The following is a 17,422-nucleotide window of genomic DNA, read 5'->3' as shown; positions in this document are numbered from 1 at the left end:
AGTAAGTAGTTCCCAGCTTCTGACTCCTGTACTCCCTCTCGACCACGGCCTCCACCCCGACGATCAAGACGGCGAGCCTTTCGCCCCACTCCTTCCTTCCCTCAGGCATCCGCAGGTCCTGCTGGGCTGTTGGCCTCCCACTTCTCTCTCTCAGGCCTTGCAGGAGGCGCTTTCCGACCCCCCCCCCCAATCTCCTGCCCCACTGGGCAGCCTCAGTGTCCTCATCTATAAAATGAGACAGTAACACCCCCCATCTCATAGCAGGTGGAGGAGAGATGACTTCACACAGTTGTGCCCAGCACATAGCCAACACTCAATAAAAGTCAGCACATGATTGCCTACAGCTGCTATTCTTTCCAAGACAGATATGCAAATCTTAAGAAATACAAGGGAAACGGGTGTGGCTCAACGGATAGGGATAGGGCGTCCGCCTACCACATGGGAGGTCTGGGGTTCAAAACCTGACCTGTGTGATGAGCTGGCCCATGCGCAGTGCTGCTGCGCACAAGGAGTGCCCTGCCAAGCAGGGGTGCCCCCATGTAGGGGAGCCCCATGCGCGAGGAGCGCACCCCGTAAGGAGAGCCGCCCAGGAATGGCGCCGCACACACGGAGAGCTGACGCAGCAAGATGACACAACAAAAAGAGACACAGATTTCCCGGTGCCGCGTGACAAGAATCCAAGTGGACACAGAACAACACACAGTGAATGGACACAGAGAGCAGACAAGGGGCGGGGGGCAGGCGGAGGAGGAGAGAAATAAATAAAAAAATTAAAAAAATATATTCATCCATGTTTTCTTTTTTTAAAAAAATACAGAATTTGTGCATTTGCTCTGAAATATCAAATCTTAGTACTGGGAGAAATGTTTTTTTCAGTTGATCTTACTTAAGTCCTTTTTGCCTCATGAGGCGGTACTGTAGGCAAGTATAGAAATTACACTTCCCAGGCAGTTCTCTGTGGCTGTGTCCCAAGAGGGACACTAGATGGCGCTGAGAACATGAGAGTGGGTTTTAGGACCCAGCCCCCCCCACCCCCCCACCCCGGGGGGCCAGCCAGCGGCTGCCCGCCAGTGCGGCTCTTAGCCTGGGTTTGCAGTGGTGTTGGTTAGAACTTAGCCCCGTGAGGATAAAATGTGAGAAGGCTCCCGAGTGACACTCAGGTGTGGGACAGCAGACACGCAGCTGAGAACGTGACCCATTTTTCCCGGCAGCCTGAAAGCAGGGCGGGACGAAGTTGGCTTCCTGGGGTTTACAGGTGAGGAAACGCCCAGTGACCCTGCTGAGCAGTGGAGGCCTGAGGGGACCAGCCCAGATCACCGTCCTCAAGGCCTCCTGGCCATCAGCCGATGCCACCCCAAGGATTCCCAAGGCCCAAAAGGACACCCTGACGGAAGCGGATGTGGCTTTACTGATAGAGCGTCCGCTTACCATATAGGAGGTCCAGGGTTCAAACCCAGGGCCTCCTGGTGCATGTGGTGAGCTGGCCCACGCACAGTGCTGATGCGCGCAAGGAGTGCCCTGCCACGCAGGGGTGTCCCCACGAGGCCCTCGCGCTCCCTCCCTCCCTCTAGGGCACCCCAGGTCTGGGCCAGCAAGTCCCCTCCCCTGGCCTGCTCCCTGACCCCCACGCTCCTGACCCACCAGTGGAACGACCTCCACCCCTCGCCCTGCCCTGCCCTTCCCCCCTGGAGCACGGCCCCGGAACGACCCTGATGGACCAGCCCCGGGCACTGCCCGCGGACCCGAGAGCCACACGTGCCAGGTGAGTGCTTGGCAGAGGAACACTTTCATCCCCTCTTCCAAAATGGATCCTAATTTACAAAAACAACAACAAAGAAGACTTTGCTTTTATAAAAACCACGCATGCTCATTATAAGAAGTCCACATAATACTTGAATACAAAAAAGAAAATTCAAAGTGGTCAGAAACCTGGCATACCCAGAAATAATCACGGCTGATGAGGAACACTGAGTGGGACATCTCTATGCCCACATTTAGAGAAAAGGACAGGGAGGTGGCTACAATTAAAAAAAAAAAATGGGTCCATACAATGCATGCTTTTTTTTTTTTTTAAGTAAATTTAACAGAACAAAAGGAAACTTAAAGGTAACTAAAGAAATTGCCAAGCTGCAAGTAATCGTGCTTATGTTTCTAATTCATTTCCCCAAAGAAAAGAAAAATATTAGGGGGTTGGATTCATTGTTCAAACATGTTTCAACTCTAGATGGCATCTCTGGACAACCTGCGATTAAGGTAAGGAAATGAGCTCACCATCGCTTCCTGTCTCCTTCTCCCTCCCAAATTTGTGAATTCTTCTTTTTACATTGTCAAGGTTTATACTATCACATCCTGTCCTGCAACCAAGGCTCCCACGATTGTTTAGCCTTAGTTCCATGTGTGTGGATTCCGTGCTCACTGCCAGTCCTTTTATAATGAGTTTTCCATCCCTGAGTTTTTTAGTTAGTTAGTTACTTAGCTAGTTATTTTTACAATCCTTTTTCATTTAAAAAAAATTTAATCTAGTAACATATATACAATCTAAAATTTCCTTTTTAAACCACATTCACATATATAATTCAATGGTATTAATTAAATTCACAATGTTGTGCTATCAAAACTATCCATTACCAAACTCTTCTATCACCCCACACACAAACTCCGGACTAATTAAGCATTAACCCGTCATTCCCTACCCCTGTCCCAACCCTGATAACATGTATCCAGTTTCTGACTCTATGAATTTGCTTATTCTAATTATTTCATATCAGTAAGATCATACAATATCTGTCCTTTTGTGCCTGGCTTATTTTCAACATCTCTTCAAGTTCATCCACATTGTCTCATGTATTAGAACTTCAGTCCTTTTTACAGCTGAGTAATATTCCACTGTATGTATATATTACATCACATTTCAGTTATCCATTATCGGTCAGTGGACACTCGGGTTGCGTCTTTCGTTTGGCAACTGTGAATAATATTGCGATGAACATTAGTGTGCACATATCTGAGTCCCTGCTTTCCATTCTTTTGAGTGTATACCTAGAAGTGGGATTGTCAGGGCCCATGATAATATTCTAAGGAACCAACAAACGACACCATTTTACATTCCCGCTAACAATGAATGAGTGATCTTATTTCTCCATATCCTCTCCAACACTTATTTTCCATTGTTTAATAGGAGCCATTCTAGTGGGTGTGAAACAGTATCTCATTATAGTTTTTTTGGAAAGATTTATTTTATTTATCCTTCCCCCCCGCCACCATTTGCACTCGCTGTCTGCTCTTTGTGTCTGCTTGTCTTCTTTCAGGAGGCACTGGGAACCAAGCCCAGGATCTCATGTGAGAGGCAAGTGCCCAATTGCTTGAGCTAGATCTGCTCCCTGCTTATTGTGTCTCCTCATTGTGTCAGCTCGCCACGTTAGCCCATCGCATCAGCTTGCTGTCTTGTTTGTCTTTAGGAGACACCAGGAACCGAACATGGGACCTCCCATATGGGAGGCAGGCGCCCAACTGCTCAAGCCACATCCATTCCCCTCTCATTATAGTTTTCTTTAAGATTTATTTATTTCTGTCCCCTTCCCCAACCCCCCCCCCCCCCCCAGTTATCTGCTCTCTGTGTCCATTCACTGAGTGTTCTTCTGGGTCCACTTGTATCTTGCCAGTGGCACCCAGAATCTGTGTCTCATTTTGTAGCATCATCTTGCTGCGTCGGCTCTCCATGTGTGCGGCGCCATTCCTGGGCAGGCTGCGCTTTTTTCACACTGGGCAGCTCTCCTTACGGGGCACACTTTGTGTGTGGGACTCCCCTATGCGGGGGAAACACCTGCATGGCACAGCACTCCTTGTGCGCATCAGCACTGCATGTGGGCCAGCTCATCACATGGGTCAGGAGGCCCTGGGTTTGAACCTTGGACCTTCCATGTGGTAGGCGGAAGTGCTATCCATTGCGCCAAGTCCGCTTCCCTCTCATTATAGTTTTGATTAGTGTTTCCCTAATGGTTATAGATGTTGAACATCTTTTCCTGTGCTTCTTAGCCATATGAATATCTTTGTTGAAGAAATGTCTATTAAAGCCTTTTTTAAATTGGAGTTGTCTGTCTTCAAGTTGTAGGATTTCTTTACATATTCTGGATATGTAACCCTTATCAGATATGTGCTTTCCAAATGTTTTCTCCCACTCTGTAGGTTGTCCTTTTCCTTTTGTGATGAAGTCTCTTGGTACACAAAAGTTTTTAATTTTGATGAAGTCCCACTTAACTGTTTTTTCCTTTGTTGCTTGTGCTTTTGGCCATTACAAGGTCCTGAAGGGAAGCAGACTTGGCCCAATGGATAGGGCATCCGTCTACCACATGGGAGGTCCGCGGTTCAAACCCCGGGCCTCCTTGACCCGTGTGGAGCTGGCCCATGCACAGTGCTGATGCACGCAAGGAGTGCCCTGCCATGCAGGGGTGTCCCTGCGTAGGGAACTCCACATGCAAGGAGTTCACCCCGTAAGGAGAGCCGCCCAGTGCGAAAGAAAGTGCAGCCTGCCCAAGAATGGTGCCTCACACACGGAGAGCTGACACAAGATGACACAACAAAAAGAAACACAGATTCCCAGAGCTGCTGATAAGGATAGAGGCAGTCACAGAAGAACATACAGCTAAAGGACACAGAGAGCAGGCAACTGGGGGCAGGGGGAGAAATAAATTTAAAAAAAAAAAAAGTCCTTAAGATGCTTCCGTATGTTTTCTCTAGGGTTTCTAAAGTTTTGGTTCTTATATTTAGGGCTTTGATCTATTTTGAGTTCATTTTTCTATATGGTGTGAGAGAGGGGTCTGTCTCCATTCTTTTGCATATGGATATCCTGCTTTACTTGTTAAGGAGACTGTTCTCAACAAGGGAACTTAACTCCGTTGGCAAAAATCAATTGGCCATAGATATAAAGGTTGATTTCTGAACTCTCAATTCAATCCTATCCATCTTTGTGCCAGTACCATGCTATTTTGATTACTTTAGCTTTATAATAAGTTTTTAAATCAGGAAGTGTGAGTCCTAAAACACTTATTTTTCAAGATGTTTTTGGCTATTTGGGGCCCCCTAGCCTTCCATATAAATTTGATGGTTGGTTTTTCCATTTCTGAAAAGAAGACTGTTAATATTTTTATTCAGATTGCATTGAATCTGTAAATCACTTTGGATAGAACTGACATCTTACCAATATTCCCTCCATGAATGTGAAATGTCTTTTCATTTATTTAGGTTTTCTTTGATTTCTTTGAGCAATGTTTTGTACTTTTCCATGTACAAGTCCTTTATATCCTTGATTAAATTTATTCCTAGATTTTTTATTCTTTTGGTTGCTGTTGTAAATGGAATTTTTTCTTGATTTCCTCTTCAGATTGTTCATTACTAGTGTGTAGAAACACTGCTGATTTTTCTGCATGTTGATCTTGTCCCCTACTACTTTGCTGACCTCATTTATTAGCTCTAGGAGCTTTGTTGTGGATTTCAAGATTTTCTCTTACATAATCATGTCATCTTCGAAGAGGGGAAGTTTTACTTCTTCCTTTCCAATTTTAATGCCTTTTATTTCTTTCTCTTGCCTGGTTGTTCTGGCTAGAACTTCCAGCACAATGCTGGATAACGTGGTGACAGTGGGCACCCTTGTCACGTTCCAGATGTTAGAGGGAAAGCGTTCAGCATTTCAGTTTTAAGTGTGATGTTAGCTGTGGGTTTTTCATATATGCTGTTTTTCATGTTGAGGAAGTTTCCTTCTATTCCTACTTTTCTAAGTGTTTTTATCAAGAAGGCATGCTGGATTTTGTCAAATGCCTTTTCTGCATCAATTGAGATGATCGTGTTGTTTGTTTTTTCCCTCATTCTCTTAATGTGTTGTATTACAGTCACATTTTCTTATGTTGAACCACCCTTGCATGCCTGGGATAAATCCTGTTTGAGCATGGTATATAATTCTTTTAATATGCTTTTGAGTTCATTTGCTAGGATTTTGTTGAGGATTTTTGCATCTATACTCATAAGGGATATTGATCTGTAATTTTCTTTTCTTGTAGTATCTTTATCTGCATCATCTTGGCCTCATACCATGAGTTAGAAGTGTTCCCTCCTCTTCAATTTTTGGAAGAGTTTGAGCAGGATTTGTGTTAATTCTTCTTGGAAAGTTTAGTATAATTCCCCTGTGAAACCATCTGGTCCTGGGCTTTTTTTTTTTTTTTTTTTTTGTAAGGTTTTTGATTTCCAATTCAATCTCCTTATTTGTTATCTATCTGTTGAGATATGTTTCTTCTTGAGTTAGTGTAGGTAGCTTCTTGGGTGTTTCTAGGAATTTGTGTATTTCATCTAGGTTATCTAATTTGTTGGCATACAGCTGTTCATAGTATTCTTATAATCCTTTTTTTTCTGTGGGGTCAGTAGTAAGGACCCACTTTTAATTTCTAACTTTAGTTATTTGTGCCCTCTTTATTTGTGCATCTAGCTAAAGTTTGTCGATTTTATTGATCTTTTCAAAGAACCACTTTTTGTTTTCATTGAATCTGTTTTTCTCTTCTCTATTTCATTTATCTCTGCTCTAATCTTTATTTCCTTCCTTTTGCTTGGAGTTTAGTTTGCTCTTTTTTTTTCCCTAGATTCTTCAGTTTTGAGATTTGAGATCTTTCTTCTTTTTTAATGTAAGCATTTGGAGCTGTAAATTTCTCTCTCAGTACTGCCTTTGGTGCATACCATAAGTTTTGATATGTTGTGTCATTTTCATTTGCCCCAAGATATTTGGCTAATTTCCCTTGTGATTTCTTCTTTGACCCATTGGTTGTATAAGATTGTGTTGTTTAATTTCCACATATTTGTGAATTTTCTAGTTCTTGATTTCTAGTTTCATTCCACTGTAATCAGAGATGATACATTGTGTGATTTCAGTATTTTTAAATTTTTTGAAAATTGTTTTGTGTCCTTAATCTGTCATGGAAATTGGTCCATGTACACTAGAGAAGAATGTATATTCCGCTGCTGTTGAGTAAAGTGTTCTGTATGTAAGTTTGTGTGTGTGTATCTGTTAGGTCTAGTTGGTTTAGAGTAGCATTCAACTGTTCTATTTCCTTATTATTTTTTTTAAACAACTTGCTATTTTTTTTTTAAGATTTATTTATTTCTCTCCCCCCCCCTCTGCCCCGCCCCGCCCTGGTTGTCTGTTCTCTCTGTCTATTTGCTACATCTTCTTTGTCCGTTTCTGTTGTCAGCGGCACGGGAATCTGTGTTTCTTTTTTTGTTGCATCATCTTGTGTGTCAACTCTCCGTGTGTGTGGCGCCATTCCTGGGCAGGCTGCACTTTATTTCGCCCTGGGCAGCTCTCCTTATGGGGCGCACTCCTTGCGCGTGGGGCTCCCCCACGCGGGGGACATCCCTGTGTGGCAGGGCACTCCTTGCACGCATCAGCACTGCACAATGGGCCAGCTCCACACGGGTCAAGGAGGCCCAGGGCTTGAACTGCGGACCTCCCATGTGATAGATGGACGCCCTAACCACTGGGCCAAGTCTGCCACCTCTATTTCCTTATTGATCTTCTATCTAGAGAGTCTATCCATTACTGAAAGCAGCATCTTGAAGTCTCCTACTATTAACGTAGAACCATCTGTTTCTCCCTTCATTATTTTGTTAAAGATTCATTTTTAAAATTTATTTCTCTCCCCTTTCCCCTGTTGTCTGCTCTCTGTCCATTCGCTGTGTGTTCTTCTGTGTCTGCTTGTATTATCCAGCAGCACTGGGAAACTGCGTCTCTTTTTTGTTGTGTCATCTTGCTGCATCAACTCTCTGTGTGTGCAGTGCCTCTCCTGGGCAGGCTGTGCTTTTTTTGTGCGGGGCGGCTCTCCTTGTGGGGCACACTCCTTGCATGTGGGGCTCCCCTACATGGGGGACACCCACCCCTGTGTGGCACAGCACTCCTTGAGTTCATCAGCACTGAGCATGGGCCAGCTCATCACACAGGCCAGTAGGCCCTGGATTTGAATCCTGGACCTCCTATGTGGGAGGCAGACACTCTATCAGTTGAGCCAAGTCTGCTTCCCTATTTCTCCCTTCAAATGTCTCAATATTTGCTTCATATATTTTGGGGCTCTGTTGTCAAATGCATATATATTTATGACTGTTATTTCTTCTTCTTGAATTGACCCTTATATATCAATATATAGTGACCTTCTTTGTCCCTTTAACAGTTTTTTAATTAAAGTCTGTTTTATCTGCTATTAGTATCGTTACCCCAGCCTTCTTTTGGTTACTACTTGCATGGTATATTTTTTCCATCCTTTAACTTTCTACCTACTTGCATCTTTGAATTTAAGGTGAGTCTCTGGTAAATAGCATATAGTTGGGCCATTATATTTTTATCCATTCTGCTAATCTCTGCCTTTGACCAGAGAGTTTAAATCTACTTCCACTTAAAGTAACCCACTAATAATGCATGGGTTTCTTATGCCATTTTGCTGTTTGGTATTTGTAAGATTTATACCTTTTTTGTTCTTCAATTCTTCCATTAATGCCTCCTTTCCGATTTATTCAGTTTTTTATAGTGTACCATTTTGAGTTCCTTCTCATTTCTTTCCACATGTTTTTTTTTTTTTTTTTTTTTCATTTATATTCTTTGTGGTCACTCTGGGGCTTCGATTTAACATCCTAAATCTATATCAGTCATGTTTGATACTAACTTAACTTCAATAGCATACACATACATTGTTCCTTTACCCCATTTTCCCCCCACCATAAGTTGTTCTTGTTACAAATTATATCTTTATACTTTGTGTGTCCAAACCATAGAGTTATCATTACTTGTTATGCATTTGCATTTTAAAACCTGTAAGAATTAAAAAGTAGAATTGCAAACCAAAAACTATAAAATAAATACTGGCATTTATAATTACCCGTATGGTTACCTTTACCAGAAGTGTTGTTGTTGTTTTTGCTGCTTTGATCCCTGTCTGGTGTTCTTTCCTTGCAGTCTAAAGTACTCCCTTTAGCATTGTTTGTAGGGTAAGTCTAGTGGTGATGAACTCCTTCAGCTCTTGTTTATCTCAGAATGTCTTAACCTCTCTCATTTTTGAAAGACTGCCTCACCAGATACAAAATTCCTGGTAGGCAATTGTTTTCCTTCAGCACTTTGTTTTGTCCCACTGCCTTCTTGTCCCCATGGTTCCTGCTGAGAAATAGGCTCTTAATCTCATTGGGACTCTCTTGTACATAACACATTGCTTTTCTCTTGCATTTTTCAGAACTCTCTTCTTGTCCTCAGCATTTGAAAGTTTGACTACAATGTATCTGGATGTAGTTCTCTTAGAGTATATCCTAATTGGAGTTCATTGGGCTTTTTGAATGTTTGTATTCATGTCTTTTGCTAAATTTAGGGAGTTTTCTGCCAGTATTTCTTAGAATATTCCTTCTGCCCCTTTCTCACTTCTGGGAGTCCCATAATGCATATATTGTTATCCCTGATGGTGTCCCATGGGTCTCTTAGGTGGTCTTTACTTTTTACATTCCTTTTTCTTTCTGCTTCTGAATCATTTCAGTTGTCTTGTCTTCAAGTTCACTGATTCTTTCTTCTATGAGTTCCAATTTGCTGTTGAAACCCTGTAGAGGATTTTTCATTTCAGTTATCTAGTAGTTCTGTTTGGCTCCTTTTAAAATTCCATCTCCATGAGAAGTGGATGTGGCTCAAGTGATAGGGCTTCCACCTACCATATGGGAGGACCTGGGTTGAATCCCTGGGGCCTCCTGGTGAAAAAGAAGAAGAGAAATTGTGCCTGTGCAGCAAGCCAGTGTCTGCATGGTGAGCCAAGTGCCTGTGTGGTGAGCTGAGTGCCCGCACAGTGACAGTGCCCATACAAGTGAGTCATGCAGCAAGATGATGACTCAACAAAAGAGAGACAAAGGGGAGAGTCAAGGTGAAGTGCAGCAGAACCCAGGAACTGAGGTGGCGCAGCTGACAGGGAAACTCTCTCCACATCAGAGGTCCCCAGGATCAAATCTCTGAATTCTAGAGGAGAAAAAATAAAAAGAGAAGACCAAAAAAGAGAAATAGACACAGAAGATCATACAACAAATGGATAGAGATGGAAAAAACAGTAGGGTGGGGGGAGGGGAATACATAAATAAATCTTTTTTTAAAATTTCTATCTCCTTATTGAGATTCACATATAGTTAATTTTTTCCCCCTGATATCCTTTAGTTCTTTTCTGTTCTGCACAGATTAAACCTCAATTTTCCATTCTCTTGCCTCATTCTATTTTCTGGTGACCTATATTATAGTTATTAAGTCCATGAGTTTACGTAATATATTTAGCTCATAATAGCACAATCATACACTATTTGTCCTTTTGTATCTGGCTTGCTTCACTCAACATAATGTCCTCCATGTTCATCCATGTTGTCATATACTTCATGACTTCTTCTTACAGCTGCATAATATTCCATCGTGTGAATAAATCAGTTTGTTTATCCATTCATCAGGTGATGGACACCTGGGTTGTTTCCATCTTTTGGCATTTCATTGTGCAGATGTCTGTTCATGTCACTGCTCTCAGTTCTGGGTATATACCCAGTAGTGTTATTGCTAGCTTACATGGCAAATCTATATTCAACTTCTTTAGGAACTGCCAAATAGTCCTTAACAGTGACTGTACCATTCTACATTCCCACCAACAGTGAATAAGCATTCTGATTTTTCTGCATCCTCTCCAACATTTACAGTTTTCTGACTTTTTAATAGTGACCATTCTAATAGGTGTGATATGATATCTCATTGTAACTTTGGTTTGCATTTCCCTAATCACTAGTGATAGTGAACATTTTTCCGTGTGTATTTTTTTTTTTTTTTGCCATTTTTATTTCTTCTTTGGACAAATGTCAATTCAAGTGTTTTGCCCATTTTTAAATCGGTTTGTCTTTTTATTGTTGAGTTGTAGCATCTCTTTATATATCATGGATATTAAACCCTTATTAGATATGTGATTTCCAAATATTTTCTCCCATTGAGTTGGCTGCTTTTTCACCCTTTTGACAAAGTTCTTTGAGGTGGAAAGGTGTTTAATTTTTTCTTCATTTAAAAAATTTATTAAAGTATATCATTCATACATGAACATATCTAAATAATAAGCATATAGTAAAAGTTGTGAATTTAAAAACAAACATGCATAACATTATACAGGGCTCCCATCCCTCACCCCACCACCATTTTTTTTTTGCATTTTTTGGAAACATTTCTAACAAATTATGAAAGAACATCATCAAAGTATTACTACTAACTATAGTCCACATCTTACATTTTCTGTATTTTTCCCAAAAACCACCTATTATTTTCTTGTTCATAAACCATACACTTTATCTAAAATGTACAATCAATGGCATTTGGTGTAATCACAGAGTTGTGCATTCATCACTTCAATGTTTGAATTCTCATTACTCTAAAAAACAAAGCAAAACAAAAACCTGCTATCATTCCCATATATTAGTTCTACTAATTACAAGTCCTATGATATGCTTTCACCATTTCTTTTCATTTCCAAACATTCACAACTTTTTACCATTTCTGCACAGATTAAACCTCAGCTTTCCATTCTCTAACCACATTCTATTCTCTGGTGACTTAAATTCTAGCTACTAGCTCCATGAGTTTGCTCATTATGTTTAATTCATAATGGTGAAATCATACAATAATTGTCCTTTTGTGCCTGGCTTGCTTCACTCAACATAACGTCCTCTACATTTATCCATTTTGTCATATGCTTCATGACTTAATTTCTTCTGACAGCTGCATAATATTCCATCATTTGAATACACCATAATTTGTTTATCCATTCATTGGTTGATGGACTCATGGGTTCTTTCTATCTTTTGGCAACTGTGAATAAGGCCACTATGAATATTGGTGTACAGATATCTGTTTGTGTCACTGCTCTCAGTTCTTCCAGGTATATATGTAGTAGCAGTAGACCAGGTCACATGGTAAATCTATATCTAATTTGCTTAGGGTCCACCACACAGACTTTGACAGTGGCTGTACCATTCCAAATTCCCACCAACAGCAAATAAGTGTTCCTATCTCTCCACATCCTCTCCAGCACTTGCAGTTTTCTGTTGTTTTTTTTAAACAAATCAATTTTATTGGTACATATTAAAAAAGCATAAACCCATCCAAAGAGTACAATCTATGGTATTTGGTGTAAACATATTTGTGCATTCATCACCCCAATCATTCCTAGAGAACTCTCATTATTCCAAATAATTACAATAAACAATCAAAACTCATCACCTCTCAATCTCTCTATGCCTCATCTGCCATACATAGCTGCTATTCTTTCTTCTTCTCTCTAGTATAATATATAAATATATTTGTATTTATATTTTGTAAAAAGTCATATGCAATTATCACCCATATTCATGTTTCACGTGAGGTTTTACTATCTTATACAGTCCCATGTTATAGTTTTTAGCTTTCCTTCTAGTAATAGGCATGACCTTAGACACTCTTTCAACCACTGTATAGCTTTGCTATTTACAAACACCACGATATGCTTTAACCATATGTTTTTTTTTCCTTTCAAGCTGCAGCACTCCCTTTAGTATCCCTTATAAATCTGATCTTTTGATAACATATTCCATCTGTTTTTGTCTGTGAAGACTTTGAACTCACCCTCATTTTTAAAAAATTAATTTATTTTTATTTACACCCCTCTCCCCTAGATGGTTCTCTTGTTTGTCTGCTCATTGTCTTGCTTGCCTTCTCCAGGAGGCACTGGGAACTGAAACTGGGACCTCCCACATGGGAGGCAAGTGCCCAGTGTCCTGAGCCACATCTGCTCCCTGCAGGCTGCAGCATCTGCTGGCTTATGGCATTTCCTTGTTTAGGTGTCTGCTTGTTGCGGTGGGTGCAGCCATCTGCTTATCTTCTTTAGGAGGCACCAGGACCCAAACCTGGGACCTCCCGTGTGATAGGCAGGTGCCCATCTGATTGAGCCACATCTGCTTCCCCTCAGCCTCATTTTTGAAGGACAGTTTTGCCAGATACAGAATTCTTGGCTGGCAGTTTTTCTCTTTCAATACCTTAAATACATCAGACCACTTTCTTCTCACCTCCATGGTTTCTGATGAGAGGTCAGCACTTAATCTTATCAAGTTTCCCTTGTTTGTGATGCTTTGCTTTTCTCTTGCTGCTTTCAGAATCCTCTCTTTATCTCTGATATTTGTCATTCTGAATAGTAGGTGTCTCAGGATAAGGTCTATTCAGATTTATTTTGTTTGGGGTACGTTGTCCTTGGATATTGATATTTATGTCCTTCTTAAGGTTTGGGAAGTTTTCGGTCATTATCTCCTCAAATGTTCTTTCTGCCCCTTTTCCATTCTCTTCTCCTTCTGGAACACTGATAATATGAATGTTTGTGCATTTCACATTGTCATTCAGTTCCCTGAGACTCTGTTCCATTTTTTCCAATATCTTTCTGTTTCCCTGTCTTTTCCAGTTCAGATGTTCTGTCTTTTAAATCACCAATTCTGTCTTTGAGCAATTCAATCTGCTCTTATGTGCTTCTAATGTATTTTTAATCTCATCCATCATGTCTTTCATTCCCATAAGGTCTGTTACTTTTTTTTTTGCAGACCTTCAAATGATTCCTTATGCTCTCCCAGTGTCTTTTTTTTTTTTTTTTTTAAAGATTTATTTATTTATTTAATTTCCCCCCTCCCCTGGTTGTCTGTTCTTGGTGTCTATTTGCTGCGTCTTGTTTCTTTGTCCGCTTCTGTTGTCGTCAGCGGCACGGGAAGTGTGGGCGGCGCCATTCCTGGGCAGGCTGCACTTTCTTTTCACGCTGGGCGGCTTTCCTCACGGGCGCACTCCTTGCGCGTGGGGCTCCCCCACGCGGGGGACACCCTTGCGTGGCACGGCACTCCTTGCGCGCATCAGCACTGCGCATGGCCAGCTCCACACGGGTCAAGGAGGCCCGGGGTTTGAACCGCGGACCTCCCATATGGTAGACGGACGCCCTAACCACTGGGCCAAAGTCCGTTTCCCCCCAGTGTCTTTTTAATATCCTTTATTTCTTTAGTCATATTTTCTTTAAATTCTTTGAAGTGATTTAAGAGAGTTGTATGATTATCACTGATTAATTGTATTAAATCCTGTATCCCTTCAAGACATTTGGTTAGTTCTTTTGGCTGGGCCCTCTCTTTCTGTTCCCTGGTATGGCTTGTAGTTTTTTTGCTGATGTCTAGGCATCTGAATCTGTTGGTGAATTTACTCTGGTGGCCAATTTCTCTATCGCCTATTTTTTTTCACAGCTCTTCTTTGATATTGGGTTCAGCTTATTCTAGGTCTCTAAAATTTCCCAGCTTAAGTTATTAAAATCAGGCCAGGGCCTCACTAGTGTGGTGCAGACACTCTCACAAGGGTAGGATACAAAGAGAACCGAGTTTTTGTCCATGCAATTTCCAGAGCTGCCAGCAGATGGCACTCGTCAGCGCACCTTTCCACAGAGGTGTTTCAGTCTTGGCTTTGTGTTCCTCTGTTAAATCTCCAGAGCAGAGGTTCAGAGCAGGCTCTGCTGGCCAAATTCACTGAAGAGATGTACCCCAACTCCCCCTCCCTTTTCCCTTGAAACAGCTGACAGGGAGGAAGATGTCTGTTCCCTTCTCAGTGAGTTAGGAGTTTTACCCCAGCTTGATATCTTGGGGGTGTGGGAGGGAAGCTGCTGCAGGGGTTTGGTAACGAATATTTGTTGTTTCGGCTTCTTTGTCTCTTTGTCCCTCACCCTCCTGGGAGTTGTGTAGCACTGTCCTGGTCTACTCACTCCCAAAGTGTAGGGAGCCACCCGCTGTGAGACCTATTTACAGCCTCCCACAACATGGCGGATCTCACAACATGGCGGAGTTCACAAATCTGCCCTGTCATTTCCTTATTCTTCTTCCTCCCTGCTTCTTCTCCCCTTCCCGCTACAACTCAGGTGACTACAGCAATACGCACGTGCGAGGCGTGAAACTCCGCAGGTTTGGCGCGAACACTCGGCCAATCCCCTCCTTGGACGCCTGTCACCTGCAAGACTAGCCTATCACCTGTGGACACGTTCCCTTCCCTCAGTATATATTCCCATGTTTCACCCCCAATAAACGAGGCTTGATCAGAATCTTGTCTTGCCTCCATTCTTCGTGTCTCTTGTCCCCGTTTCTGTGTCGTCTGCTTTGTTTCTAGATTCGCCAAACTTGGTGGGACAGGAGACGTCCTGTCATGTTGGCCTGGCCCGTGGGTGGGCTGGTTCACCAAAGCAGGTCCCCCGGACAGCTTTTGGCTCTTCCTCTGTTGTTTTTTGTGAGAACGTTGAGCTCTGCCTTTTAGTTCGACACCATCTTTCCACAATTCTCAAGTATTTAATTTTGAGAAGGTCCCATTTATCTATTTTTTCTTTTGTTTCTTGTGCTTTGGGTGTAAGATTTAAGAGACCCCCCACCTACCACCAGATCTTGAAGATGTTTCCTTACATTATCTTCTAGTAGTTTTATGGTCCTGGCTTTTATATTTAGGTCTTTGATCCGTTTTGAGTTGAATCTTGCCTAGGGAGTGAGATCGGGGCCCTCTGTCATTTTCTTGGTCATGGATATCCAGTTCTCTCGGCACCATTTGTTGAAGAGACTGTTTTGACCCAGTAACATGGACTTGGTAGGTTTGTCAAAAACCAGTTGGGGGAAACAGCTGTGGCTCAAACATTTGGACTCCCGTCTACCATATGAGAGGCCCTGGGTTTGCATCCCGGGGCCTCCTTGTGAAGGCAGGCTCGCCCTCACACAGTGGGGAGCCACCAGCCCGGGCGCCGCAGAGAGCCGACTCAGCAAGGTAATGCAACAACACCAAAAAAAGGGAGACAAGCAAAAACGCAGAACGTACAGTGAATGGATACAGAGAGCAGACAGCAAGCAAGTCGCAAGGGGGGTATAAATAAATAAAAATAAATACACAGAAGAACACACAGCAAATAGGCACAGAAAGCAGACAGCAGGCAAAAAGCAGCAAGGGGGGGGATAAAAAAATATATATATATAAAACCAGTTGGCCATCAAAGTGAGTATATTTCTGGACTTTCAGTTCTATTCCATTGATCAATGTGTTTACATTTATGCTAATACCATGCTGTTCTGACCACTGAAGCTTTGTGATGTGTTTCATGGTAGCAGTGAGAGTCCTCTCTCTTTATTCTTCTCTTTTAGGATGTTTTTGGCTATTTGGGTGCCCTTTCCATTCCAAATAAATTTGGTAATTGCCTTTTCTATTTCTGTAAAGTAGGCTGTTGGAATTTTTATTGGTATTGCATTGAATCTATTAATTTAAATCACACTGTGCATTTTAATATTTTTAAGTGTTAAATCTGGGATTTAATCTCTATGCTGTCTGCTCAAATTCGTATCTAGCTAGTGATATGACAGCAATTTCCTTGAGTGCCTAGAGCTAACAAAAACAAGCAAACCAATGCAAAAAATGCTTTTCAGTCTTTGCAGATTTGCTCTGCATTGGCTGGTGCTCTCCTTCAGAGTTTAGCCTTTCTCAAGAACACATGAGGAGCAGGTGCTCTCTTCATGAGCCTGTGTCTTGTCCTGGGCTGCTGCTTGTGGCCTTAGGAATCCCCCATGACAGGAATTCAAATGCCCCGTCTACTCCCTATGAAATAGACTTTTCTGCCTTCCAGGGTCTTCTGTGGTATTATGCAGAGCAGGTAATCCTTTGCCGCAGGCGGCTTTGACTTGTTTCTTATGCTGCTTGAGCTCTCTGCAAGCTGCTTCTGCCTGCAGGTCAAGTTCTGGGCGGGTGAGCCAGGATGAGTTTCCTACTTCCATCATTCATGCTGCCACTCAAGAGCCTGGTCCTGAGCTGTGGGCACCCCACTCTGCGCAGAGGGGCTACTCTGCTGCCTCCGCCGCAGGGCCGGGGCCCCACCCGGGAGTGCAGGCTGCCTCCACCCTGCACCGGGGAGGGGGTGGGAGAGTGCCGCCAAAGGCACCAGGAATTTCTACCACCATTTTTTAAAGCTGTCTGTTCTTGATTTGGCGCTTGCCCAGTTATTGCAAGCCTTTTACATGTTTTATGGAGTTCTGAGGAATATGGCTCTGCCAGGTTTTGCTAGTCGCTCACAAGATTTGGAAGAGGAATGCATGCGGGAGTGGCTTACGCCGCCATCTTGGTTATCAGAAGCCTAAGGTCTTTCTTTATTTTTTAAAGTTTACTTTTTATTTATTTCCCTCCCCTGCCCCCCCGACACCCCCCTGTGGTCTGCTCTATGTTCACTCGCTGCGTGTTCCTCTGTGACCGCTTCAATCCTTAGCAGCAATACCAGAAATCTGTGTTTCTTTTGGTTACGTCATCTTGTTGTGTCAGCTCTGTGTGTGTGTGGCGCCATTCCTGGGCAGG

The sequence above is a fragment of the Dasypus novemcinctus genome, chromosome 3 (genome assembly GCF_030445035.2).
Source record: "Dasypus novemcinctus isolate mDasNov1 chromosome 3, mDasNov1.1.hap2, whole genome shotgun sequence".
NCBI classification, from domain to species: domain Eukaryota; kingdom Metazoa; phylum Chordata; class Mammalia; order Cingulata; family Dasypodidae; genus Dasypus; species Dasypus novemcinctus.
This window is presented reverse-complemented; position numbering follows the sequence as displayed.